The following is a 24,014-nucleotide window of genomic DNA, read 5'->3' on the forward strand; positions in this document are numbered from 1 at the left end:
TAAACAATCATGCAAAGCCTGGGAAAATATACTTGGACTGTCTATGAAACCTTGTGGTAATCGAGTCCATGTGTATTGGACTCCTCTGTATGTGAATGCAAACAAATATTGGCTGTCAGGGTGCAGAGGTACCGAAAAGAAAGCGGAGCAGAGGTCAATAACAGTGAAAAATTTCGCAGTGGGAGGGATTTGCATAAGGATGACAGCTGGATTTGGCACTACGGGGAACTGACTCTCAACTATTTTGTTGATCCCCCTTAGATCCTGCACTAGCCGGTAACCCCTCCCCCCACTCTTTTTCACAGGGAAGATGGGACTATTGGCAGTGCTGGACGTTCTTACCAGAATACCCTGTTGTAGCAAGCGCTCTATTACGCGACAGGTGGAATCTTGGTCATGCTCTGGTTTCTCTTCAGAATGAACAAATCTTTCGCCTTTTATTAAAGATTATCCGTGGAGAGGAGCAAAACTGAGTTTTATCTCAATTTTTGCATGCCCCATATTATTGGGGTTTCTTTTATCAGTTTAAAGACAGAACGAGTGAGCTTTCTTGTTGGCTTTAATGTAAGTTTATTTGTATAACAATGACAGTAAATGTCTGTTTCTTTTCAAGCAGAACTTTCTTGACCATACTAATTGCTTGAAAGATCTGGGAGCACATGGAAAAGAGTACAAACCATGCTTATAGCAAGGGGAAGCCTGGTGAGAAATCTGCTTTCTTTCTTTCATATTGGGTGCTCACTTTGAGCTGAATGAGGACTGCTGGCATGGCACTCAGGCGACAGGTGGAATCTTGGTCATGCTCTGGTTTCTCTTCAGAACGAACAAATCTTTCGCCTTTTACTAAAGATTTCCGTGGAGAGGAGCAAAACTGAGTTTTATCTAAATTTTTGCATGCCCCATATTATTGGGGTTTCTTTTATCTGTTTAAAGACAGAACGAGTGTGCTTTCTTGTTAGCTTTAATGTAAGTTGCCATAGATGCAGTGAAACACGCGTGTAGGGCACGGCGTGTCCTCGTGTATTTGACTCATGTGAAATGTTATAAAACAAAAATATATGATTATGATGTTAGCTGTTAGTCTCCACTAATAGGGAATAGAAGCTGAGCTATAAGAAAGGAATACACTAGATATGATGTCACTTAGCAATTACAATGTCTAAAGTGCATACAGATAGCTACTAATAACTCTTGATAAGAAAGTATATCAGTGTGGGTATATTTATATGATGGGATATTGGGACTAGTGAATATATATCACTCCTGCTGTCCAGATTGGCAATAACCAGACAATTATGATAAGAGTAGAGATGTCACATGGGCTGCTATAGATATTAATTTAATGCTGTATGTGTCATTTGTTACAAATGGATACATTTTCTATGAGTCAGCCTAGCAGCTGCATGTTCTAACAGAACACTATCCTCACACAGAATCTGCTAACCTTGAGATAACTAAATGACAGTGTGTAACAGTCTCTTTACTATAAGACTGTTACAAAGTAATATATATATTTGAAGTCAGTCTAGCAGCTGTGTGTTCCAGCAGTTTATAAGACAAAGAAAATCTCCTATTGTGGAATCTAGACACATGGGACTGCTGGCCTGTGTCATACTATTTCTATGTAATACCAGTAACATGTATATAACTGTTACATAATTGTTACAAATGGATAAATCTTTGAGTCAGCCTAGCAGCTGCATGTCCTAACAGGACACCATAAATCCTTTACAGTGTAACAAATTGATTGGTAACACTTAAAGGCTGGAGAGCAGTTATATGCCTTACTAGCATACTCAATATACCACATTATTACACCAGTTACCACGATTATTGACAGCGCATTTGATATATTATATTACCCTCACACTGAGTCTGTTTACCTTTAGATAACTAAGTGACCGAATATGTAACAGTTTCTCTATCATAAGACTGTTACAAAGTGAGATAGATATATTTGGAAGTCAGTCAAACAGCTGTGTGTTTCAGCGGTTTATAAGAAAATTCCTCATTGTGGAATCTGGACCACTAAGGGTTATTATATATATAGCACATGGAATTGCCACATCTCCCTATATGATAATTTCATTACACTGTAACATAATAAGAATTAACTCTTTAACAGTGTAAATAGAGAGTAATGAATCTCTGACACATGGAATATATTATTTCTTAGATGAATTGGATAAACCATTATGACAGACACTTTGCTTCCTAATAAGAATTGAGGTGGCTATACCTCTAAGGAAAGCATTATTGCCTACGCCTAGATCAGATTAAATAAGATCTGGCTGAATATATGAAGGAAGGTTGCTATTTATATGAGAATTGGAATTGCTATATTCCTTAAGGCAACCCCACCGATTGATATATGTTGTCAATTAAGTATATCTGAACGGCTATATCTGGACCAGATTTAATAAGATCTGGCTGATTATATGAAGGAGGGCTGCTATTTATATTGGAATTGCCATATTCCTTAAGGCAACCGCACCTGTTGGTATATCTCGCCAATTAACTATATCTAAACAGCTAAATTAAAGGTATTCATCATTTTTTTAGTTTGGATATTAATAAATATGATCTTTCCATGATGCATAGAGATTTCCCTATCAAGTGATTCCTTATCCGATATAGAAAGCTATCCCCCTATGGTATTGAATTTAGGAATATAGTCTTAGGGGACACAGAGAAATAAGTGATCCCCATCTACCTAAGCACCCCACAAATTGGAGGTTAGCTTACCGGTTATACTCAATCACCCCCACAAATTCGCCAATGGGGATGGCTTCCCGGGAGGTAACCCCTATTGAGTGAAGGGAGTATATAGGATACGACCCAGTGGTACCTGACGACATAGATACTAACAGCTATTTAATAACATTACGCTAGAAAGTGATTATTAGCAACATATATATCTATATAAACAACCCCGCCAGGGTTGTGCCTTCAAAAATAATCACACATGGACACGCTTTTTAAACCTTTTTTTCACATCTCTTTATTCTTCTTATGCACATGTATGTTAGTTCTGTGATTTTAACCTTTATGTTTCACTGCAGTTTGGGATAATAATATTAATATTTATCCAATTTTAATACATACTTAATAAAGGTTATATTTTATGATTCATTCATTCTGTCCAGTGCGTCAACAGTGCAGATTTCTTCTTGTTTTTTCTCCCAAATTCTATAACAATGACAGTAAATGTTGTTACTTTTCAAACAGAACTTTCTTGACCATGCTACTTGCTTGAAAGATCTGGGAGCACATGGAAAACAGTACAAACCATGCAGTATCACAAGAGCCTTTATTTGATCTTTCATGAAGATAGAGCAGAATTGAGGACACGTCAACAATTTCTGCCGAAGGTGGTTCATCTTTCCACATGGTGCCTTTGGCCACTGACACCTTCGTTGAGTCAAAGTCTCTGGCTGTGGTCAGAACTTTGAAAATTTATGTCACCAGAACGGTTCAGATTAGGAAAACAGAGGCTCTGTTTGTCCTGTATGCTCCCAACAGGATTGGGTGTCCTGCTTCCATGTAGACCATTATGCGCTGGATCTGTGGTAAGATTCAGCATGCTCATTCCACGGCAGGATTGCCGTTACTGAAATAGGTGAAGACCCATTCTACTAGAAAGGTGGGTTCATCCTGGGCAGCTGGTCGGGGAGTCTCGGCATTGCAATTTTGCCGAGCAGCTATTTAGTAAACACTTTTGCTAAGTTTTACAAGTTTGATACCTTGGCTGATGATAACCTCAAGTTGGGTCATTCGGTGCTGCAGAGTCGTACGCACTCTCCCACCCGTTCAAGAGCTTTGGTATAACCCCATGGTTCTTAATGTGACCCCAGCATCCTCTAGGTCGTATGAGAAAATAGGATTTTAATACCTACCGGTAAATCCTTTTCTCTTAGTCCGTAGAGGATGCTGGGCACCCGTCCCAGTCCATACTGTGTCTGCAGTTATTACTTGTGGTTATACACATGTTGTGTTATGGTTCTGGTCAGCTTTTTGCTGCAATTGTTCATGCCGTTGGCTTGTGTTCTGTTGAATGCCACGTTCTGCGGCATGCTTAAGGTGTGAGCTGGTAAGATGCTCACCTTAGTTTAACAATAAATCCTTTCCTCGAAATGTCCGTCTCCCTGGGCTCAGTTCCTATAACTGGAGTCTGGAGGAGGGGCATAGAGGGAGGAGCCAGTTCACACCCTTTGAAAGTCTTAAAGTGCCCATGTCTCTTGCGGATCCCGTCTATACCCCATGGTTCTTAATGTGACCCCAGCATCCTCTACGGACTAAGAGAAAAGGATGCCCTTGCGCACTATCCTGACTTCTCCTCCCGTCTGCTTACTTTGTGCCTTCCAACGCACAATGCGAACTACAGGTGGTGCTGCAGGGCCCACACCCTTTTACTTGCCTTACAGAACAGCTCTGGAGCTGTTACAGTGCCCAGCTGCTGCAAGAAATCAGCTTGAATGCTTCAGGGGATGGGGCATGGCCAACATGAGCCCCACACCAAAGGAGGGTGGGGGTGTTTAATGCGAACTAGGGGTCATCCAAGCACCGCAAAAGGCCGCCATGCCCTGCATGCCCCTTTTCTCTTTTCATATGCAGATGAGGGTTCCAGCCAACTTTGGTCCACTGCTTGGATGACATCACCGTATGCAAATCCGTCTTCTGCAGACCTTCCCCCTGGAATGCTTGTACTAGTTGTTGCATATGGTTTGATATTTGATGGTGCTTCAATATTAGGCAGCCTTCCACCCTCCCATGTTCATCTGAACAGATGTGGTCTCCCTGCAGTTGTTGTCCCCAGACGAGAGTTCCCTTGTGCGTCCTCAGTTGAATCTCCTTAACTTGACGGGGGAGGGGCTGCCCGAGCAGCCACCCTCCCCAGCCCTATCCCAACTCTTACTTATTTTGCATATGAGATCTCTTGATCATGAAGATTGTTCTCACAGGGTGAGGTTCATCCATTATATTTTAAAATAGGAAGGTACAAATTACATATTTGAATTGCATCTATGTGCTGGATTCAAATGTCCCCCCCCCCCTTCCTTTCTCAATTGTGCCCGTCAGCAGCTATTCTAAGGTTGCTGCCAATGGGTGTGACACATTAATTTCTTCTGTGGGGTACACTGGACTCCACAAGTATTCACATTGGGGTGTAGAGTAGGATCTTGATCTGAGGCACCAACCGGCTCAAAGCTTTTGACTGTTCCCAAGATGCTCAGTGCATTCTCCTCTATAACCCCGCTTCCATGAACAGGGAGCTCAGTTTGTAGTTGGTGCCTTCAGTAGCAGGCCTCTTAACAGGGGCCTGCCTCAAGCAGCCTATTCTTAGCTATTAATTTTGACAAGAAAAGAAGAACTTGTTTTATGAGAATCTACAAGGGCTGCAGCAGGCTAGGTCTAATAGACATCTTTACTGCAGCTTCATCACTCCCAGCGGCGCTGTATACTCCCGTGCCCTGGTTGCTGGGTCACTGCAGCGGAGGCTCCAGTTTCTTCCTAAGGTCAGTCACACACACACCGCCCTTCCGGATCACGAGGCCGCTGATGAAGGGGAGCGTGGCCGTAGGGGGTGGACCGTGTGCGCACTGGCGTGGACACTGATTACTGGGCAGCCGCTCCACTAGCCACCAGGTACAGTTAAGGAGCACAGGTCTGGGAGTTTTACTCCTATATTAACCCAATTTTGTACTGCCCGCAGCGCATTGTGATAGGTAATAGGGCCTGATTCAGGTTGGATTGCAATCACAATAAGCGATCCAACTGCAAAAATTGCTAAGAGCATACGCATGTGCCTGCATTTTCTGCGGCACCCCGCAGAGAATGCGATCGCCTCTGCCTGTCAATCGGGGCGGGGGGGGGGGGAGAGGGGGGTCAGCAACACTCCATTTCCAAGTCAGGGATGGAGCGGTGCGGGGGCAAGGCTTCAAAATGGGGTCTGCAACGGAGGAGACACAGGGGGCGTGGTCACAGCGGCTGTATGACATCACATTCAGCCGCTGTGATCACAAAAATGGTGGCGGCTTCCTGCGCGCACATACAGTCTGCACCAGCAGGAGGCTACACCATTTTATATGATCACGCTGAACTGCAGTGCGACTGCAATTACAGCATGGTCAAGAATGGAGGCGTCATGCTCGGTGGCCATGCACTGTCACTGTGCAGGAGCCAGCACCGCACACACACTAGTCCCCGGGTGCAGCCCCCAACCCCCGGGACACCCGGAGCAACAAAATGTAGATTCAGGCCACCAGGCCACGCCCCTACCTATGAAACCATGCCTCCTTTTTACCATTGCACTGCTTATCTGCACGCACTGCATTACAATCTCCCTCGCCACCTCTCTGGGTGTCACCAGTGATAGTGACACCTCTGCCATGCTTGTAGCAGCTGGTCCTAAGATCTACGCCTCAAGCCCTGAGTGTTTGCCCTTGTGACTTGTTGATCATCATAGCGAAGCAGATGCTTACAGAAAACTGCAGGGGCTTAGATTGAAAATAAAAAAATTGATGGGTATAAGGTAGAGAGGAGCGGGTTCGGTTCTCCGAGAACCGAATTCCCGACGAACTCCACGTGGTTTACACTGGTCCGAGGCAGGCTCGGTTGTTCCCGCCTGACTCGGAAAACCTGAACAAGGGAAAATGTCATCATCCCGCTGTCGGATTCTCGCGAGATTCGGATTCCATATAAAGAGCTGCGCGTTGCCGCCATTTTTACTCGTGCATTGAAGAGAGAGCGGAGAGGACGTGGCTATGTTCTCTCAGTGGAAATCTCAATATCAGTGCTCAGTATCAGTGGTTACTTATTGCTGCTCAGTAATACTAGTAGTGTGTCTCTCCTGCTCAGTGTCAGTTCTCAGTAGTATCCTCATCAGTGCTCAGTATCACTGCTCATTGTCTTGTGCTGCATTGTGGTGCTCAGCATACTACAGTACATTACTAATAGTCCAGTGCTGCATCTTGCTGCTCAGTGTCAGTTCTAGTATCCTCATCAGTGCTCACTATCACTGCTCATTACATTGTGGTGTTCTGTATACTACAGTAACATAGTAATATAGTAACATATAGTAACATAGTTTTTGAGGTTGAATAGAGGCAAATTGCCCATCGTGTTCAACCTGTTTTAAGTTGTGATGATTCTACATACTTGCTGAATAATGTTTTATGACTAGTTAACTACTATAACTCATGTTACCCCCGGATTAACCATGTTGATATTTTAAGTATTATAACCTTGGATAGCTTTTTCATTCAGAAATGTATCCATTCCTTTTTTAAATCCAATTACAGAGTCCGCCATTACCACCTTCCCTGGCAGGGAATTCCACATCCTGATTGCCCTAACAGTGAAGATCATAGTATCTCACCTGGCAGGTAAGTAGGAGTTGGGCTAGAGCTGTGGAGGATTGCTGCTCGGGCACCCCCTGTCAAGTGAAGGAGATCCAACTGAGGCAGCACAAGGGAACTCTCGAAAGAAGAACAAGGCTAGAGGAAGATCTGAGACAAAGAAATCTGACTTTTACCAGAGCTGACCAGAGGAAAGCACAAACACAGTCCCCCACTACCACAAATAATGCAGTCGAGTTTCCCACATTTGGGGAAATCACAGGGGTCAGCATACCCAGAGTGCAATGAATGAACCTCACCCTGGGAGAACAATCTTCATGACCATGGTATCTCCTATGCAAAATAAGTATGATTTGGGATAGGGCTGGGGAGGGCCGCTGCTCAGGCACATCTCTGTCAAGTAAAGGAGATTCAACTGAGGCAACACAAGGGAACTCTCATCTGGGGACAACAACTGCAGGGAGAACACATATTTTCAGATGAACATGGGAGGGCAGAAGGCTGCCTAATACTGAAGCACCCCCAAACAACAAACCAAATGCAACTACTAGTGCAAGCATTCCTGGGGGAAGGCCTGCAGCAGATGGATTTGCATATGGTGATGTCATCCAAGCAGTGGGTCAAAGTTGGCTTCAACCCTCGTCTGCATATGAAAATAAAAATGGGGTGTGCAGGGCATGGCGGCCTTTTGCGGCGCTTGGATGACCCCTAGTTCGCATTAAACACCTCCACCTTCCTTCGGTGTGGGGCTCATGTTGGCTATGCCCCAGCCCCTGAAGCATTCAAGCTGATTTCTTGCAGCAGCTGGGCACTGTAACAGCTCCAGAGCTGCTCTGTAAAGCAAGTAAAAGGGTGTGGGCCCTGCAGCACTACCTGTAGTTTGCATTGTGCTTTGGAAGGCACAAAGTAAGCAGACGGGAGAAGTCAGGATAGTGCACAAGGGCATAGAAGGGAGCGGCTCAAGAAAAGAGAAGTGGAAACAGACAGCAAACTAGGCTGGAGAGAGACCTGAGACAAAGAGATCTGAATTATACGAGAGCCGACCAGAGGAAACACAAATTATGTAATCAAGTGTCCCACATTTGGGGAAATCGTAGGAGCAGCACACCCAGAGTGCATTGGGTGAGCCTTGCCCTGGGAGAAGCACCTTCCTGATCATAGTATCTCACCTGGCAGGTAAGTAGGAGTTGGGCTAGAGCTGGGGAGGGTCGCTGTTCGGGCACCCCCCTGTCAAGTGAAGGAGCTCCAACTGAGGCAGCACAAGGAAACTCTCGAAAAAAGAACAAGGCTAGAGGAAGATCTGAGACAAAGAAATCTGACTTTTACCAGAGCTGACCAGAGGAAAGCACAAACACAGTCCCCCACTACCACAAATAATGCAGTCGAGTTTCCCACATTTGGGGAAATCACAGGGGTCAGCATACCCAGAATGCAATGAATGAACCTCACCCTGGGAGAACAATCTTCATGACAATGGTATCTCCTATGCAAAATAAGTATGATTTGGGATAGGGCTGGGGAGGGCCGCTGCTCAGGCACATCTCTGTCAAGTAAAGGAGATTCAACTGAGGCAGCACAAGGGAACTCTCATCTGGGGACAACAACTGCAGGGAGAACACATATTTTCAGATGAACATGGGAGAGCAGAAGGCTGCCTAATACTGAAGCACCCCCAAACAACAAACCAAATGCAACAACTAGTACAAGCATTCCTGGGAAAAGGTCTGCAGAAGACGGATTTGCATACGGTGATGTCATCCAAGCAGTGGGCCAAAGTTGGCTGGAACCCTCATCTGCATATGAAAAGAGAAAAGGGGTATGCAGGGCATGGCGGCCTTTTGCGGCGCTTGGATGACCCTTAGTTCGCATTAAACACCTCCACCCTCCGTCGGTGTGGGGCTCATGTTGGCTATGCCCCAGCCCCTGAAGCATTCAAGCTGATTTCTTGCAGCAGCTGGGCACTGTAACAGCTCCAGAGCTGCTCTGAAAGGCAAGTAAAAGGGTGTGGGCCCTGCAGCACTACCTGTAGTTTGCATTGTGCGTTGGAAGGCACAAAGTAAGCAGACAGGAGAAGTCAGGAGAGTGCACAAGGGCATAGAAGGCAGCGGCTCAAGAAAAGAGAAGTGGAAACAGACAGCAAACTAGGCTGGAGAGAGACCTGAGACAAAGAGATCTGAATTATACGAGAGCCGACCAGGGGAAACACAAATTATGCAGTCAAGTTTCCCACATTTGGGGAAATCAGAGTGCAATGGGTGAGCCTTGCCCTGGGAGAAGCACCTTCATGATCATAGTATCTCACCTGGCAGGTAAGTAGGAGTTGGGCTAGAGCTGGGGAGGGTCGCTGCTCGGGCACCCCCCTGTCAAGTGAAAGAGATCCAACTGAGGCAGCACAAGGGAACTCTCGAAAGAAGAACAAGGCTAGAGGAAGATCTGAGACAAATAAATCTGACTTTTACCAGAGCTGACCAGAGGAAAGCACAAACACAGTCCCCCACTACCACAAATAATGCAGTCGAGTTTCCCACATTTGGGGAAATCACAGGGGTCAGCATACCCAGAATACAATGAATGAACCTCACCCTGGGAGAACAATCTTCATGACCATGGTATCTCCTATGCAAAATAAGTATGATTTGGGATAGGGCTGGGGAGGGCCGCTGCTCAGGCACATCTCTGTCAAGTAAAGGAGATTCAACTGAGGCAGCACAAGGGAACTCTCATCTGGGGACAACAACTGCAGGGAGAACACATATTTTCAGATGAACATGGGAGGGCAGAAGGCTGCTTAATACTGAAGCACCCCCAAACAACAAACCAAATGCAACAACTAGTGCAAGCATTCCTGGGGGAAGGCCTGCAGCAGATGGATTTGCATACGGTGATGTCATCCAAGCAGTGGGTCAAAGTTGGCTTCAACCCTCGTCTGCATATGAAAAGAGAAAAGGGGCGTGCAGGGCATGGCGGCCTTTTGCGGCGCTTGGATGACCCCTAGTTCACATTAAACACCTCCACCCTCCTTCGGTGTGGGGCTCATGTTGGCTATGCCCCAGCCCCTGAAGCATTCAAGCTGATTTCTTGCAGCAGCTGGGCACTGTAACAGCTCCAGAGCTGCTCTGTACGGCAAGTAAAAGGGTGTGGGCCCTGCAGCACTACCTGTAGTTTGCATTGTGCATTGGAAGGCACAAAGTAAGCAGACAGGAGGAGAAGTCAGGATAGTGCACAAAGGTATAAAAGGGAGGGGCTCATGAAAAAAGAAGTGGAAACAGACAGCAAACTAGGCTGGAGAGAGACCTGAGACAAAGAGATCTGAATTATACGAGAGCTGACCAGGGGAAACACAAATTATGCAGTCAAGCTTCCCACATTTGAGGAAATCGCAGGGGCACCACACCCAGAGTGCAATGGGTGAGCCTTGCCCTGGGAGAAGCACCTTCATGATCAAAGTATCTCACCTGGCAGGTAAGTAGGAGTTGGGCTAGAGCTGAGGAGGGTCGCTGCTCTGGCACCCCCCTGTCAAGTGAAAGAGATCCAACTGAGGCAGCACAAGGGAACTCTCGAAAGAAGAACAAGGCTAGAGGAAGATCTGAGACAAATAAATCTGACTTTTACCAGAGCTGTCCAGAGGAAAGCACAAACACAGTCCCCCACTACCACAAATAATGCAGTCGAGTTTCCCACATTTGGGGAAATCACAGGGGTCAGCATACCCAGAATGCAATGAATGAACCTCACCCTGGGAGAACAATCTTCATGACCATGGTATCGCCTATGCAAAATAAGTATGATTTTGTATAGGGCTGGGGAGGGCCGCTGCTCAGGCACATCTCTGTCAAGTAAAGGAGATTCAACTGAGGCAGCACAAGGGAACTCTCATCTGGGGACAACAACTGCAGGGAGAACACATATTTCCAGATAAACATGGGAGGGCAGAAGGCTGCCTAATACTGAAGCACCCCCAAACAACAAACCAAATGCAACAACTAGTACAAGCATTCCTGGGGGAAGGCCTGCAGCAGATGGATTTGCATATGGTGATGTCATCCAAGCAGTGGGTCAAAGTTGGCTTCAACCCTCGTCTGCATATGAAAAGAGAAAAGGGGCGTGCAGGGCATGGCGGCCTTTTGCGGCGCTTGGATGACCCCTAGTTCGCATTAAACACCTCCACCCTCCTTTGGTGTGGGGCTCATGTTGGCTCTGCCCCAGCCCCTGAAGCATTCAAGCTGATTTCTTGCAGCAGCTGGGCACTGTAACAGCTCCAGAGCTGCTCTGAACGGCAAGTAAAAGGGTGTGGGCCCTGCAGCACTACCTGTAGTTTGCATTGTGCATTGGAAGGCACAAAGTAAGCAGACGGGAGAAGTCAGGATAGTGCGCAAGGGCATAGAAGGGAGCGGCTCAAGAAAAGAGAAGTTGAAACAGACAGCAAACTAGGATGGAGAGAGACCTGAGACAAAGAGATCTGAATTATATGAGAGCCGACCAGGGGAAACACAAATTATGCAGTCAAGTTTCCCACATTTGGGGAAATCGCAGGAGCAGCACACCCAGAGTGCAATGGGTGAGCCTTGCCCTGGGAGAAGCACCTACATGATCATAGTATCTCACCTGCCAGGTAAGTAGAAGTTGGGCTAGAGCTGGGGAGGGTCGCTGCTCGGGTACCCCCCTGTCAAGTGAAGGAGATCCAACTGAGGCAGCACAAGGGAACTCTCGAAAGAAGAACAAGGCTAGAGGAAGATCTGAGACAAATAAATCTGACTTTTACCAGAGCTGACCAGAGGAAAGCACAAACACAGTCCCCCACTACCACAAATAATGCAGTCGAGTTTCCCACATTTGGGGAAATCACAGGGGTCAGCATACCCAGAATGCAATGAATGAACCTCACCCTGGGAGAACAATCTTCATGACCATGGTATCTCCTATGCAAAATAAGTATGATTTGGGATAGGGCTGGGGAGGGCCGCTGCTCAGGCACATCTCTGTCAAGTAAAGGAGATTCAACTGAGGCAGCACAAGGGAACTCTCATCTGGGGACAACAACTGCAGGGAGAACACAAATTTTCAGATGAACATGGGAGGGCAGAAGGCTGCCTAATAATGAAGCACCCCCAAACAACAAACCAAATGCAACAACTAGTGCAAGCATTCCTGGGGGAAGGCCTGCAGCAGATGGATTTGCATACGGTGATGTCATCCAAGCAGTGGGTCAAACAACAAACCAAATGCAACAACTAGTGCAAGCATTCCTGGGGGAAGGCCTGCAGCAGATGGATTTGCATACGGTGATGTCATCCAAGCAGTGGGTCAAAGTTGGCTTCAACCCTCGTCTGCATATGAAAAGAGAAAAGAGGCGTGTAGGGCATGGCGGCCTTTTGCGGCGCTTGGATGACCCCTAGTTCGCATTAAACACCTCCACCCTCCTTCGGTGTGGGGCTCATGTTGGCTATGCCCCAGCCCCTGAAGCATTCAAGCTGATTTCTTGCAGCAGCTGGGCACTGTAACAGCTCCAGAGCTGCTCTGTACGGCAAGTAAAAGGGTGTGGGCCCTGCAGCACTACCTGTAGTTTGCATTGTGCATTGGAAGGCACAAAGTAAGCAGGCAAGGTCCAGAGAACAGTTAGAGGTCGGAGTAGCACTATCTCAAGTAGTACTACGACAGCACGGATGGATTCTAAATATTCCAAAATCGCAGCTGATTCCGACGACACGTCTGCTGTTCCTAGGGATGATTCTGGACACAGTACAGAAAAAGGTGTTTCTCCCGGAGGAGAAAGCCAAGGAGTTATCCGACATAGTCAGGAACCTCCTAAGACCAGGCCAAGTGTCAGTACAATGCACAATGGTCCTGGGAAAGATGGTGGCTTCTTACAAAGCGATTCCATTCGGCAGATTCCATGCAAGAACTTTTCAGTGGGATCTGCTGGACAAATGGTCCGGATCGCATCTTCAAATGCATCAGCGGATAACCCTGTCTCCAAGGACAAGGATGTCTCTCCTGTGGTGGTTACAGAGTGCTCATCTCCTAGAGGGCCGCAGATTCGGCATTCAGGATTGGGTCCTGGTGACCACGGATGCCAGCCTGAGAGGCTGGGGAGCAGTCACACAGGGAAGAAATTTCCTGGGCTTGTGGTCAAGCATGGAAACGTCACTTCACATAAATATCCTGGAACTAAGGGCCATTTACAATGCCCTAAGTCAGGCAAGACCTCTGCTTCAGGGTCAGCCGGTGTTGATCCAGTCGGACAACATCACGGCAGTCGCCCACGTAAACAGACAGGGCGGCACAAGAAGCAGGAGGGCAATGATGGAAGTGGCAAGGATTCTTCGCTGGGCAGAGAATCATGTGATAGCACTGTCAGCAGTGTTCATTCCGGGAGTGGACAACTGGGAAGCAGACTTCCTCAGCAGACACGATCTTCACCCGGGGGAGTGGGGACTTCACCCAGAAGTCTTCCACATGATTGTGAACCGTTGGGAAAAACCAAAGGGTGGACATGATGGCGTCCCGCCTCAACAAAAAGCTGGACAGATATTGCGCCAGGTCAAGGGACCCTCAGGCAATAGCTGTGGACTCTCTGGTAACACCGTGGGTGTACCAGTCAGTGTATGTGTTCCCTCCTCTTCCTCTCATACCAAAAGTACTGAGAATCATAAGAAGGAGAGGAGTAAAGACTATACTCGTGGCTCCGGATTGGCCAAGAAGGACTTGGTACCCGGAAATTCAAGAGATGCTCACGGAAGACCCGTGGCCTCTACCTCTAAGAAAGGACCTGCTCCAGCAGGGACCATGTCTGTTCCAAGACTTACCGCGGCTGCGTTTGACGGCATGGCGGTTGAACGCCGGATCCTGAAGGAAAAAGGCATTCCGGATGAAGTCATCCCTACCCTGATCAAAGCCAGGAAGGATGTAACCATACAACATTATCACCGTATTTGGCGTAAATATGTTGCGTGGTGCGAGGCCAGGAAGGCCCCTACAGAGGAATTTCAACTGGGTCGTTTCCTGCATTTCCTGCAAACAGGACTGTCTATGGGCCTCAAATTAGGGTCCATTAAGGTTCAAATTTCGGCCCTGTCAATATTCTTCCAAAAAGAACTGGCTTCTGTTCCTGAAGTTCAGACGTTTGTCAAGGGAGTACTGCATATACAGCCTCCTTTTGTGCCTCCAGTGGCACCTTGGGATCTCAATGTAGTTTTGGGATTCCTAAAAATCACATTGGTTTGAACCACTCACCACTGTGGACTTAAAATATCTCACATGGAAAGTGGTAATGCTGTTAGCCCTGGCTTCAGCCAGGCGTGTCTCAGAATTGACCAAAACAAAAAACTGCAACAAACGAGCGCCTAATCATCAAAATAAAAAGTGAAAACCAATACGTGTTTCATAGAATTAAATAATCACAATTTTATGTTCCTGATAGTCTGCGCTTGCCGGAATACTATGTGTAGTATTGTGGTGATAGCATAGAAAAAGAACAAACGGCTGCGCTGAATATCAGGAACGAAACATGATGTACAGAGAGCCAACGTAAAAAATAACAATGTTTATTAATAAAACATATAAAAAGATTAATTGTCAAATAACCGGTGAAAAATATATACAAATATATATAAGAACAGTCACTAGACGTGAACTAGTGGTATATTGTAATGACTCAGCTTATTGGGGTGAAAAGTTCCGTGATTCACTTGTTAGATAGTTGATAAATACCAGGTGTGTTGGTAGGATCCTAATGAATAAAAAAGTCCCTCAGTTGAAATTGATATTCAATACCTTTCCAAAATGGGCTGGTAAGAGCCGAGCGTCCTCGGCTTCAATGTCCTGCAATGCCCATATACGCTGTGCAGCGGAAAGGAATGGACCGTCTCTCTCACAACCCGGTCGTGGCGGCGTGTGCGCTGAAGCCGCTGATGTCGGATGCTGTAGAAGGAGGGTGCAGCGGGGACCAAGGAACACCTGGAAGATTTCACCTGAGCTGAGTGTGGATAGGGGCGGGTCCTGACGCGTTTCGTCACGTTCACGTGACTTTCTCAAAGGTAGAATGTTCTTATATATATTTATATATATTTTTCACCGGTTATTTGACAATTAATCTTTTTATATGTTTTATTAATAAACATTGTTATTTTTTACGTTGGCTCTCTGTACATCGCGTCTCAGAATTGGCGGCTTTATCCTATAAAAGCCCTTACCTAATTTTTCATATGTGGTGCCTGCGGCTACTAGGGACTTGGAGGATTCCAAGTTGCTGGACGTAGTCAGGGCCCTGAAAATATATGTTTCCAGGACGGCTGGAGTCAGAAAATCTGATTCGCTGTTTATCCTGTATGCACCCAGCAAGCTGGGTGCTCCTGCTTCTAAGCAGACGATTGCTCGTTGGATTTGTAGTACAATTCAGCTTGCACATTCTGTGGCAGGCCTGCCACAGCCAAAATCTGTAAAAGCCCATTCCACACGGAAAGTGGGCTCATCTTGGGCGGCTGCCCGAGGGGTCTCGGCTTTACAACTTTGCCGAGCAGCTACTTGGTCAGGGGAAAACATGTTTGCTAAATTCTACAAATTTGATACCCTGGCTGAGGAGGACCTGGAGTTCTCTCATTCGGTGCTGCAGAGTCATCCGCACTCTCCCACCCGGTTGGGAGCTTTGGTATAATCCCCATGGTCCTTTCGGAGTCCCCAGCATCCACTAGGACGTTAGAGAAAATAAGAATTTACTTACCGATAATTCTATTTCTCATAGTCCATAGTGGATGCTGGGCGCCCATCCCAAGTGCGGATTGTCTGCATTACTTGTACATAGTTATTGTTACAAAAATCGGGTTATTGTTGTTGTGAGCCATCTTTTCAGAGGCTCCTTCTGTTATCATGCTGTTAACTGGGTTCAGATCACAAGTTGTACGGTGTGATTGGTGTGGCTGGTATGAGTCTTACCCGGGATTCAAAATCCTTCCTTATTGTGTACGCTCGTCCGGGCACAGTATCCTAACTGAGGCTTGGAGGAGGGTCATAGGGGGAGGAGCCAGTGCACACCAGCTAGTCCTAAAGCTTTTACTTTGTGCCCAGTCTCCTGCGGAGCCGCTATTCCCCATGGTCCTTTCGGAGTCCCCAGCATCCACTACGGACTATGAGAAATAGAATTATCGGTAAGTAAATTCTTATTTTCTGGACTGTGTCCAGGATCATCCTTAGGAATAGAAGACGTGTCGTCGGAATCAGCTGCGATTTTGGAATATTAAGAATCCAACCGTGCTGCCGCAACACTACTTGAGATAGTGCTACCCCGACTACCAACTGTTCCCTGGATCTTGCCCTTATCCGGAGATCGTCCAAGTAAGGGATAATTAAAACTCCCTTCCTTCGAAGGAGTATCATCATTTCGGCCATTACTTTGGTAAAGACCCGGGGTGCCGTGGACAAACCAAACGGCAGCGTCTGAAACTGATAGTGACAGTTCTGTACCACAAACCTGAGGTACCCTTGGTGAGAAGGGTAATTTGGGACATGGAGATAAGCATCCTTGATGTCCAGAGACACCATATAATCCCCTTCTTCCCGGTTTGCCATCACCGCTCTGAGTGACTCCATCTTGAATTTGAACCTTTGTATGTAAGTGTTCAAGGATTTCAGATTTAAATTAGGTCTCACCGAGCCGTCCGGCTTCGGTACCACAAACAGCGTGGAATAATACCCCTTTCCCTGTTGTAGGAGGGGTACCTTGATTATCACCTGCTGGGAATACAGCTTGTGAATGGCTTCCCATACCGCCTCCCTGTCGGAGGGAGACGTCGGTAAAGCAGACTTTAGGAAAACGGCGAAGGGGAGACGTCTCGAATTCCAATTTGTACCCCTGAGATACCACCTGAAGGATCCAGGGGTCCACCTGTGAGTGAGCCCACTGCACGCTGAAATTTATGAGACGGGCCCCCACCGTTTCTGTTCCTGGGAACTGGCTGTTTGCTGCAGCCTTTTTCCTCTCCCTCTGCCACGGGGCAGAAATGAGGAGCCTTTTGCCCGCTTGCCCTTATGGGGCCCAAAGGACTGCGCCTGATAATACGGCGTCTTCTTATGTTGAGAGGCTACCTGGGGTAAAAATGTGGATTTCCCAGCCGTTGCCGTGGCCACCAGGTCTGTTAGACCTACCCCAAATAACTCCTCCCTTTTATAAGGCGATACTTCCATATGCCTTTTGGAATCAGCATCACCTGACCACTGTCTTGTCCATAACCCTCTTCTGGCAGAAATGGACAGCGCACTTACTCTTGATGCCAGTCGGCAAATATCCCTCTGTGCATCACGCATATATAGAAAGCATCTTTTAAATGCTCTATAGTCAGTAATATACTGTCCCTATCTAGGGTATCAATATTGTCAGTCAGGGAATCCGACCAAGCCATCCCAGCACTGCACATCCAGGCTGAGGCGATTGCTGGTCGCAGTATCACACCCGTGTGAGTGTATATACATTTTAGGATATTTTACTGCTTTCTGTCAGCAGGTTCCTTAAGGGCGGCCGTATCCGGGGACGGTAGTGCCACCTGTTTAGACAAGCGTGTGAGCGCTTTATTCACCCTAGGGGGTGTTTCCCAATGTGCCCTATCCTCTGGCGGGAAGGGGTATGATGCTAATAACTTTTTAGGAATTAACAGTTTTTATCGGGGGAAACCCACGCATCATCACACACTTCATTTAATTCCTCAGATGCAGGAAAAACTACAGGCAGTTTTTTCTCACCCAACATAATACCCTTTTTAGTGGTACTGGTATTATCAGAAATGTGTAAAAACATTTTCCATAGCCTCAATCATGTAACGTGTGGCCCTACTGGAAGTCACATTCGTCTCTTAATCGTCGACACTGGAATCAGTATCCGTGTCGGCGTCTGTATCTGCCATCTGCGGTAACGGGCGTTTTAGAGCCCCTGATGGCTTTTGAGACACCTGGACAGGCACAGGCTGAGTAGCCGGCTGTCTCATGTCATCAATCTTTTGTAAAGAGCTGACACTGTCACGTAATTCCTTCCATAAGCTCAGCCACTCAGGTGTCGACTCCCTAGGGGGTGACAACTCCATTACAGGCAATTGCTCCGCCTCCACACCATTTTCCTCCTCATACATGTCGACACAATCGTACCGACACACACACACACAGGGAATGCTCTGATAGAGGACAGGACCCCACTAGCCCTTTGGGGAGACAGAGGGAGAGTATGCCAGCACACACCAGAGCGCTATATATATATATATATATATACAGGGATAACCTTATATAAGTGTTTTTCCCCTTATAGCTGCTGTATTGTTATACTACGCCTAATTAGTGCCCCCCTCTCTTTTTTAACCCCTTTCTGTAGTGTAGTAACTGCAGGGGAGAGCCAGGGAGTTTCCCTCCAACGGAGCTGTGAGAGAAAATGGCGCCAGTGTGCTGAGGAGATAGGCTCCGCCCCCTTCTCGGCGGCCTTTTCTCCCGTTTTTCTGTGGAATCTGCCAGGGGTTAAAATTCATCCATATAGCCCTGGGGGCTATATGTGATGTATTTTCGCCAGCCAAGGTGTTTCTATTGCTGCTCAGGGTGCCCCCCCCTAGCGCCCTGCACCCTCAGTGACCGAAGTGTGAAGTGTGCTGAGGAGCAATGGCGCACAGCTGCAGTGCTGTGCGCTACCTTGGTGAAGACAGGATGTCTTCTGCCGCCGATTTTCCGGACCTCTTCTTGCTTCTGGCTCTGTAAGGGGGCCGGCGGCGCGGCTCTGGGACCGAGCTCCGAGGCTGGGCCTGTGTTCGGTCCCTCTGGAGCTAATGGTGTCCAGTAGCCTAAGAAGCCCAATCCACTCTGCACGCAGGTGAGTTCGCTTCTTCTCCCCTTAGTCCCTCGATGCAGTGAGCCTGTTGCCAGCAGGTCTCACTGAAAATAAAAAACCTAAAACTAAACTTTCACTAAGAAGCTCAGGAGAGCCCCTAGTGTGCACCCTTCTCGGCCGGGCACAAAAATCTAACTGAGGCTTGGAGGATTGTCATAGGGGGAGGAGCCAGTGCACACCAGGTAGTCCTAAAGCTTTACTTTTGTGCCCAGTATCCTGCGGAGCCGCTAATCCCCATGGTCCTTACGGAGTTCCCAGCATCCACTAGGACGTCAGAGAAACACTGATAGAGTACATTATATTTATGAATTAATTGCTTCCAGATTCTGCAGCAGCATCATCAGCACCACCAGTGTTACTCACAGTCACTTCACACTGACTGCTGCACAACACATCACTTAATTTCCGGGCCGCCCGCCACCTGGTGAAGAGACATGGGAGATGAAGGACCAGCAGTGCCACGTTGAGCGGAAGTATTGTGAATTAGTTACCCACACACTCCTTGTGACACCTGCTCCCCGTCTGCCCTCCCACCCGCCGCCTGCCGTCCGGAACCCGCACTGACAAGTAAGTCTCAGCAGAATGTGTCTGCCAGCAGCTCCCAGTCCCTCCTAGAGGAACACTGCCAGTGGTGTGGCGGCCGCGGCACACTAGGACTGAGAGACCGCAGCAGGAGGAAAGCACAGGTGGGCGGGAGGAGAGCATGGGCGGACATCACCACGTCACATTGCAAGGTGACGCCAGTCCCCCCAGTGAGGCCGCCGACGAATGCACTCAGCATAGTATTAGCAGCAGGCAGAGGGGGGTCGGGTGCAGCGGTGGTGGGAGGTACGGAAATGAGCTGCAGGCTAGGCTCCACCGATCACACAGTCAGCGATCACTGTGCTACAGCAAGCGTGGCGTGCAGCGGTGCTGGACATTAGGGAGTGCCTGTGCGCACCAGGCACCCCTTGTACGCACGCCTATGCGCTACCACCCCCCATATGCCACACTACATCACTATGCTACAGCCCTCCCATATGCTGCACTTCATAATTACACTATACCCCCCATACAACATACTACATCACCACACTACACTACTCACAATAAAATTAAAACATCCCAGTTCCTCATTCTTAATGAGCTCACGTGAGTTCTCTCCCCAACGGAGCTCCAGACCAAGTAACAATGAAGACACCAGCAGCGTGTAGGGGGCAGGCCTGGTCCACTTGTCAGGAGAGAGCAGTCACAGGAGGGTAAGAAGGGGGCGGGGCCTAGTCCTACAGACGGGAGAGAGCACAGACAGGAGAGAGCAAGGTACAGGGGTAGAAGGGGACGGAGCCTATTCTTACAGGCTTTCAAAATTCGACTTTAAAATTCGACATTTGACAAATTCGACTTTTCTGCAATGGTACAAATGCGGCAATTCGACAAAAGTATATTCAATTGAAGTTTGTAAATTCGACAACAGTGCTTTTAAACAGTAAATTCGTCATTTTCAATCCGCCACACTTTGCTGGCGGAATCTAATAAAAAAAATTTAAAAACATGTTTTTTTTTTTGCAGTTTTTTTTTTTTTGGTAATAGCATATCTATTTATATTAGAAGGGATTAGGTACTTGGTTTGTCTTTTTTGGAGGCACAAGTATTATTTATATATTTTTTAAAATATTATTTATTTTTTAAATGGAATGTGAAAAACCCGGAAAAAAAATTGCGTGGGTCCCCCCTCCAAAGCATAACCAGCCTCGGGCTCTTCGAGCCGGTCCTGGTTCTAAAAATCCGGGGGAAAAACGGACAGGGGATCCCCCGTATTTTTAAAACCAGCACCGGGCTCTGCGCCTGGTGCTGGTGCAAAAAATACGGGGGACAAAAAGAGTAGGGGTCCCCCGTATTTTTTACACCAGCATCGGGCTCCACTAGCTGGACAGATAATGCCACAGCCGGGGGTCACTTTTATACAGTGCCCTGCGGCCGTGGCATTAAATATCCAACTAGTCACCCCTGGCCGGGGTACCCTGGGGGAGTGGGGACCCCTTCAATCAAGGGGTCCCCCCCCCCAGCCACCTAAGGGCCAGGGGTGAAGCCCGAGGCTGTCCCCCCCATCCAAGGGCTGCGGATGGGAGGCTGATAGCCTTGAGAAAAGTTAAAGAATATTGTTTTTTCTAGTAGTACTACAAGTCCCAGCAAGCCTCCCCCGCAAGCTGGTACTTGGAGAACCACAAGTACCAGCATGCAGGAGAAAAACGGGCCCGCTGGTACCTGTAGTTCTACTGGGGAAAAAATACCCAAATAAAAACAGGACACAGACACCGTGAAAGTATAACTTTATTTCCCACCTGCCGACACACACATACTTACCTATGTTGACATGAAGCAGTCGGTCCTCTTCTCCAAGTAGAATCCACGGGTACCTGAAAATAAAAGATAATTATACTCACCTGATCCAGGTTCCAGATTAAATCCACGTACTTGGCAAAACAACAAACCGAACACCCGGACCAGACGGACTGAAAGGGGTCCCATGTTTACACATGGGATCCCTTTCCACGAATGCAGACATCCGAATCTCGCGAGAATCCGACAGCGGGATGATGACGTTCGTGCGCGCTCAGGCTAGCCGAGCAAGGCGGGAAGGTTCGAACCTGCCTCGGACCCGTGTAAAATGGGTGAAGTTCGGGGGGTTCGGATTCCGACTAACCGAACCCACTCATCACTAGTATGTACGTGAGTGTCAGGTGCCGTGCGCGTACATACGTGTCAGTGCCGTGCGTGTACGTACGTGTGTGTGTCAAGTGTCGTACGCGTACGTGTGTGTGTGTGTGTGTGTCAGGTGGCGCGTACCTACATGTGTGTATGTCAGGTGCTGTGCATGTGTGTACGTACAGGCGTGTGTCAGGTGCCGCGCGTGTACGTACGTGTGTGTGTGTGTGTGTGCCAGGAGCCGCGCGTGTACATGCGTGTGGGTGTCAGGAGCCGTGCGTATACGTACATACATGTAGGTGTCAGGTGCCGTGCGTATACGTATATACGTGTGTGTGTCAGGAGCCGCGCGTGTTCGTACATGTGTGTGTGTGTGTGTCAGGAGCCACGCGTGTGTGTGTGTCAGGAGCCACGCGTGTTCGTACATGTGTGTCAGGTGCCGCTCGTGTATGTGTGTGTGTGTGTTAAATTCCGCGTGTGTACGTACGTATGTGTGTGCCTGGAGCCGCGCGTGTACATACATGTGTGTGTGTGTCAGGTGCTGTACGTGTATGTGTGTGTCTCAGGTGCTGCACGTGTATATGTGTGTATCTCAGGTGCTGCATTTGTATGCGTCAGCTGCCACGTGGGTGTCAGGTGTTGAGCGTGTATGTGTTTGTGTCGCATCTGTATGTGTGTGACTGTCAGGTGCTGCACGTGTATGTGTGTGTCAGGTGCTGCATGTATATATGTGTGTGTTAGGTGCTGTTCATGTATGTGGGAGTGGCAGGTGCTACATGTGTATATATGTGTGAGTGGCAGGTGCTGCGTGTGTATACGAGTGTGTGTGAGGTGCTGCGAGTGTATGTGTGTGTTAGGTGCTCTGAGTGTATATGATTGTGTGTCAGGTGCTGTGCGTGTGTGCGTTAAATGCCACATGTATGTATGTGTGTCAGGTGCTGCGTGTGTGTGTGGGTGTGTCAGGTGCTGCATGTCTGTGTGTGTGGGTGTGTCAGGTGCTGCATGTGTGTGTGTGTGTGTGTGTGTGTGTCTGTCAGGTGCTGCATGTGTGTGTCAGGTGCTGCATGTCTGCGTGTGTGTGTCAGGCGCTGCATGTCTGTGTCAGGTGCTGCGTGTGTGTGTGTCAGGTGCTGTGTGTGTGTGTGTGTCAGGTGCTGCGTATGTGTGTGTGTGTCAGGTGCTGCGTGTCTGTGTCAGGTGCTGCGTGTCTGCGTGTGTGTGTCAGGTGCTGCGTGTCTGCGTGTGTGTGTCAGGTGCTGCATGTCTGCGTGTGTGTGTCAGGTGCTGCGTGTGTGTGTGTGTGTGTCAGGTGCTGCGTGTCTGCGTGTGTGTGTCAGGTGCTGCGTGTCTGTGTGTGTGTGTCAGGCGCTGCATGTCTGTGTGTCAGGTGCTGCGTGTGTGTGTGTGTGTGTCAGGTGCTGTGTGTGTGTGTCAGGTGCTGCGTGCCGTGTGCGTGTGTCAGGTGCGTGAGTGTGCGTGTGTCAGGTGCGTGAGTGTGTGTGTGTCAGGTGCGTGAGTGTGTGTGTGTGTGTCAGGTGCGTGAGTGTGTGTGTCAGGTGCGTGAGTGTGTGTGTGTCAGGCGCTGCGTGTCTGTGTGTGTCAGGCGCTGCGTGTCTGTGTGTGTCAGGCGCTGCGTGTGAGTGTGTGCGTGTGTGTCAGGTCCGTGTGAGTGTCAGGTGCTGCGTCTGTGTGTGTGTGTCAGGTGCTGCGTGTGTGCGTGTGTGTCAGGCGCTGCGTGTGCGTGTGTCAGGCGCTGCAGGGAGGGCGGGGGGGGGGGACACACAGCAGGGAGGGCGGGGGGAGAACGGACACACAGCAGAGAGGAGGAGGGGGGGTGGACAGACACAGCGGGAGGAGGGGGGGTGGCCGGACACAGCGGGAGGAGGGGGGGGTGGCCGGACACAGCGGGAGGAGGGGGGGGTGGCCGGACACAGCGGGAGGGGGAGGGTGGCCGGACACAGCGGGAGGGGGGGGTGGACGGACACAGCGGGAGGGGGGGTGGCCGGACACAGCGGGAGGGGGGGTGGCCGGACACAGCAGGAGGAGGGGAGGGTGGCCGGACACAGCGGGAGGAGGGGAGGGTGGCCGGACACAGCGGGAGGGGGGGGTGGCCAGAC

General features: G+C 48.5%; 9 non-coding genes and 1 pseudogene across 9 annotated transcripts; 2 read left to right on the forward strand and 8 right to left on the reverse strand.

The window, feature by feature from the left end:
- The first annotated feature begins 396 nt into the window (after positions 1–396).
- On the forward strand, positions 397–513 carry LOC135024256 (U5 spliceosomal RNA). Its single transcript, XR_010221101.1, has one exon. It is a non-coding gene; the product is annotated as a U5 spliceosomal RNA (small nuclear RNA).
- Positions 514–799: 286 nt separating this feature from the next.
- Positions 800–915, forward strand: LOC135024201 (U5 spliceosomal RNA). Its single transcript, XR_010221047.1, has one exon. It is a non-coding gene; the product is annotated as a U5 spliceosomal RNA (small nuclear RNA).
- Positions 916–7,544: 6,629 nt separating this feature from the next.
- LOC135023970 (U1 spliceosomal RNA) lies at positions 7,545–7,708 on the reverse strand. The gene has a single exon (XR_010220847.1). It is a non-coding gene; the product is annotated as a U1 spliceosomal RNA (small nuclear RNA).
- A 671-nt stretch (positions 7,709–8,379) lies between these two features.
- LOC135024184 (U1 spliceosomal RNA) lies at positions 8,380–8,542 on the reverse strand. The gene has a single exon (XR_010221033.1). It is a non-coding gene; the product is annotated as a U1 spliceosomal RNA (small nuclear RNA).
- A 152-nt stretch (positions 8,543–8,694) lies between these two features.
- LOC135023957 (U1 spliceosomal RNA) lies at positions 8,695–8,858 on the reverse strand. Its single transcript, XR_010220834.1, has one exon. It is a non-coding gene; the product is annotated as a U1 spliceosomal RNA (small nuclear RNA).
- Positions 8,859–9,827: 969 nt separating this feature from the next.
- LOC135024274 (U1 spliceosomal RNA) lies at positions 9,828–9,991 on the reverse strand. The gene has a single exon (XR_010221118.1). It is a non-coding gene; the product is annotated as a U1 spliceosomal RNA (small nuclear RNA).
- Positions 9,992–10,665: 674 nt separating this feature from the next.
- Positions 10,666–10,828, reverse strand: LOC135024178 (U1 spliceosomal RNA). The gene has a single exon (XR_010221028.1). It is a non-coding gene; the product is annotated as a U1 spliceosomal RNA (small nuclear RNA).
- A 152-nt stretch (positions 10,829–10,980) lies between these two features.
- Positions 10,981–11,144, reverse strand: LOC135023971 (U1 spliceosomal RNA). The gene has a single exon (XR_010220848.1). It is a non-coding gene; the product is annotated as a U1 spliceosomal RNA (small nuclear RNA).
- A 692-nt stretch (positions 11,145–11,836) lies between these two features.
- On the reverse strand, positions 11,837–11,978 carry LOC135024050 (U1 spliceosomal RNA; annotated as a pseudogene).
- A 152-nt stretch (positions 11,979–12,130) lies between these two features.
- On the reverse strand, positions 12,131–12,294 carry LOC135024072 (U1 spliceosomal RNA). The gene has a single exon (XR_010220944.1). It is a non-coding gene; the product is annotated as a U1 spliceosomal RNA (small nuclear RNA).
- Positions 12,295–24,014: the final 11,720 nt, after the last annotated feature.

Source organism: Pseudophryne corroboree, unplaced genomic scaffold, assembly GCF_028390025.1.
Source record: "Pseudophryne corroboree isolate aPseCor3 unplaced genomic scaffold, aPseCor3.hap2 scaffold_403, whole genome shotgun sequence".
Classification (NCBI taxonomy): domain Eukaryota; kingdom Metazoa; phylum Chordata; class Amphibia; order Anura; family Myobatrachidae; genus Pseudophryne; species Pseudophryne corroboree.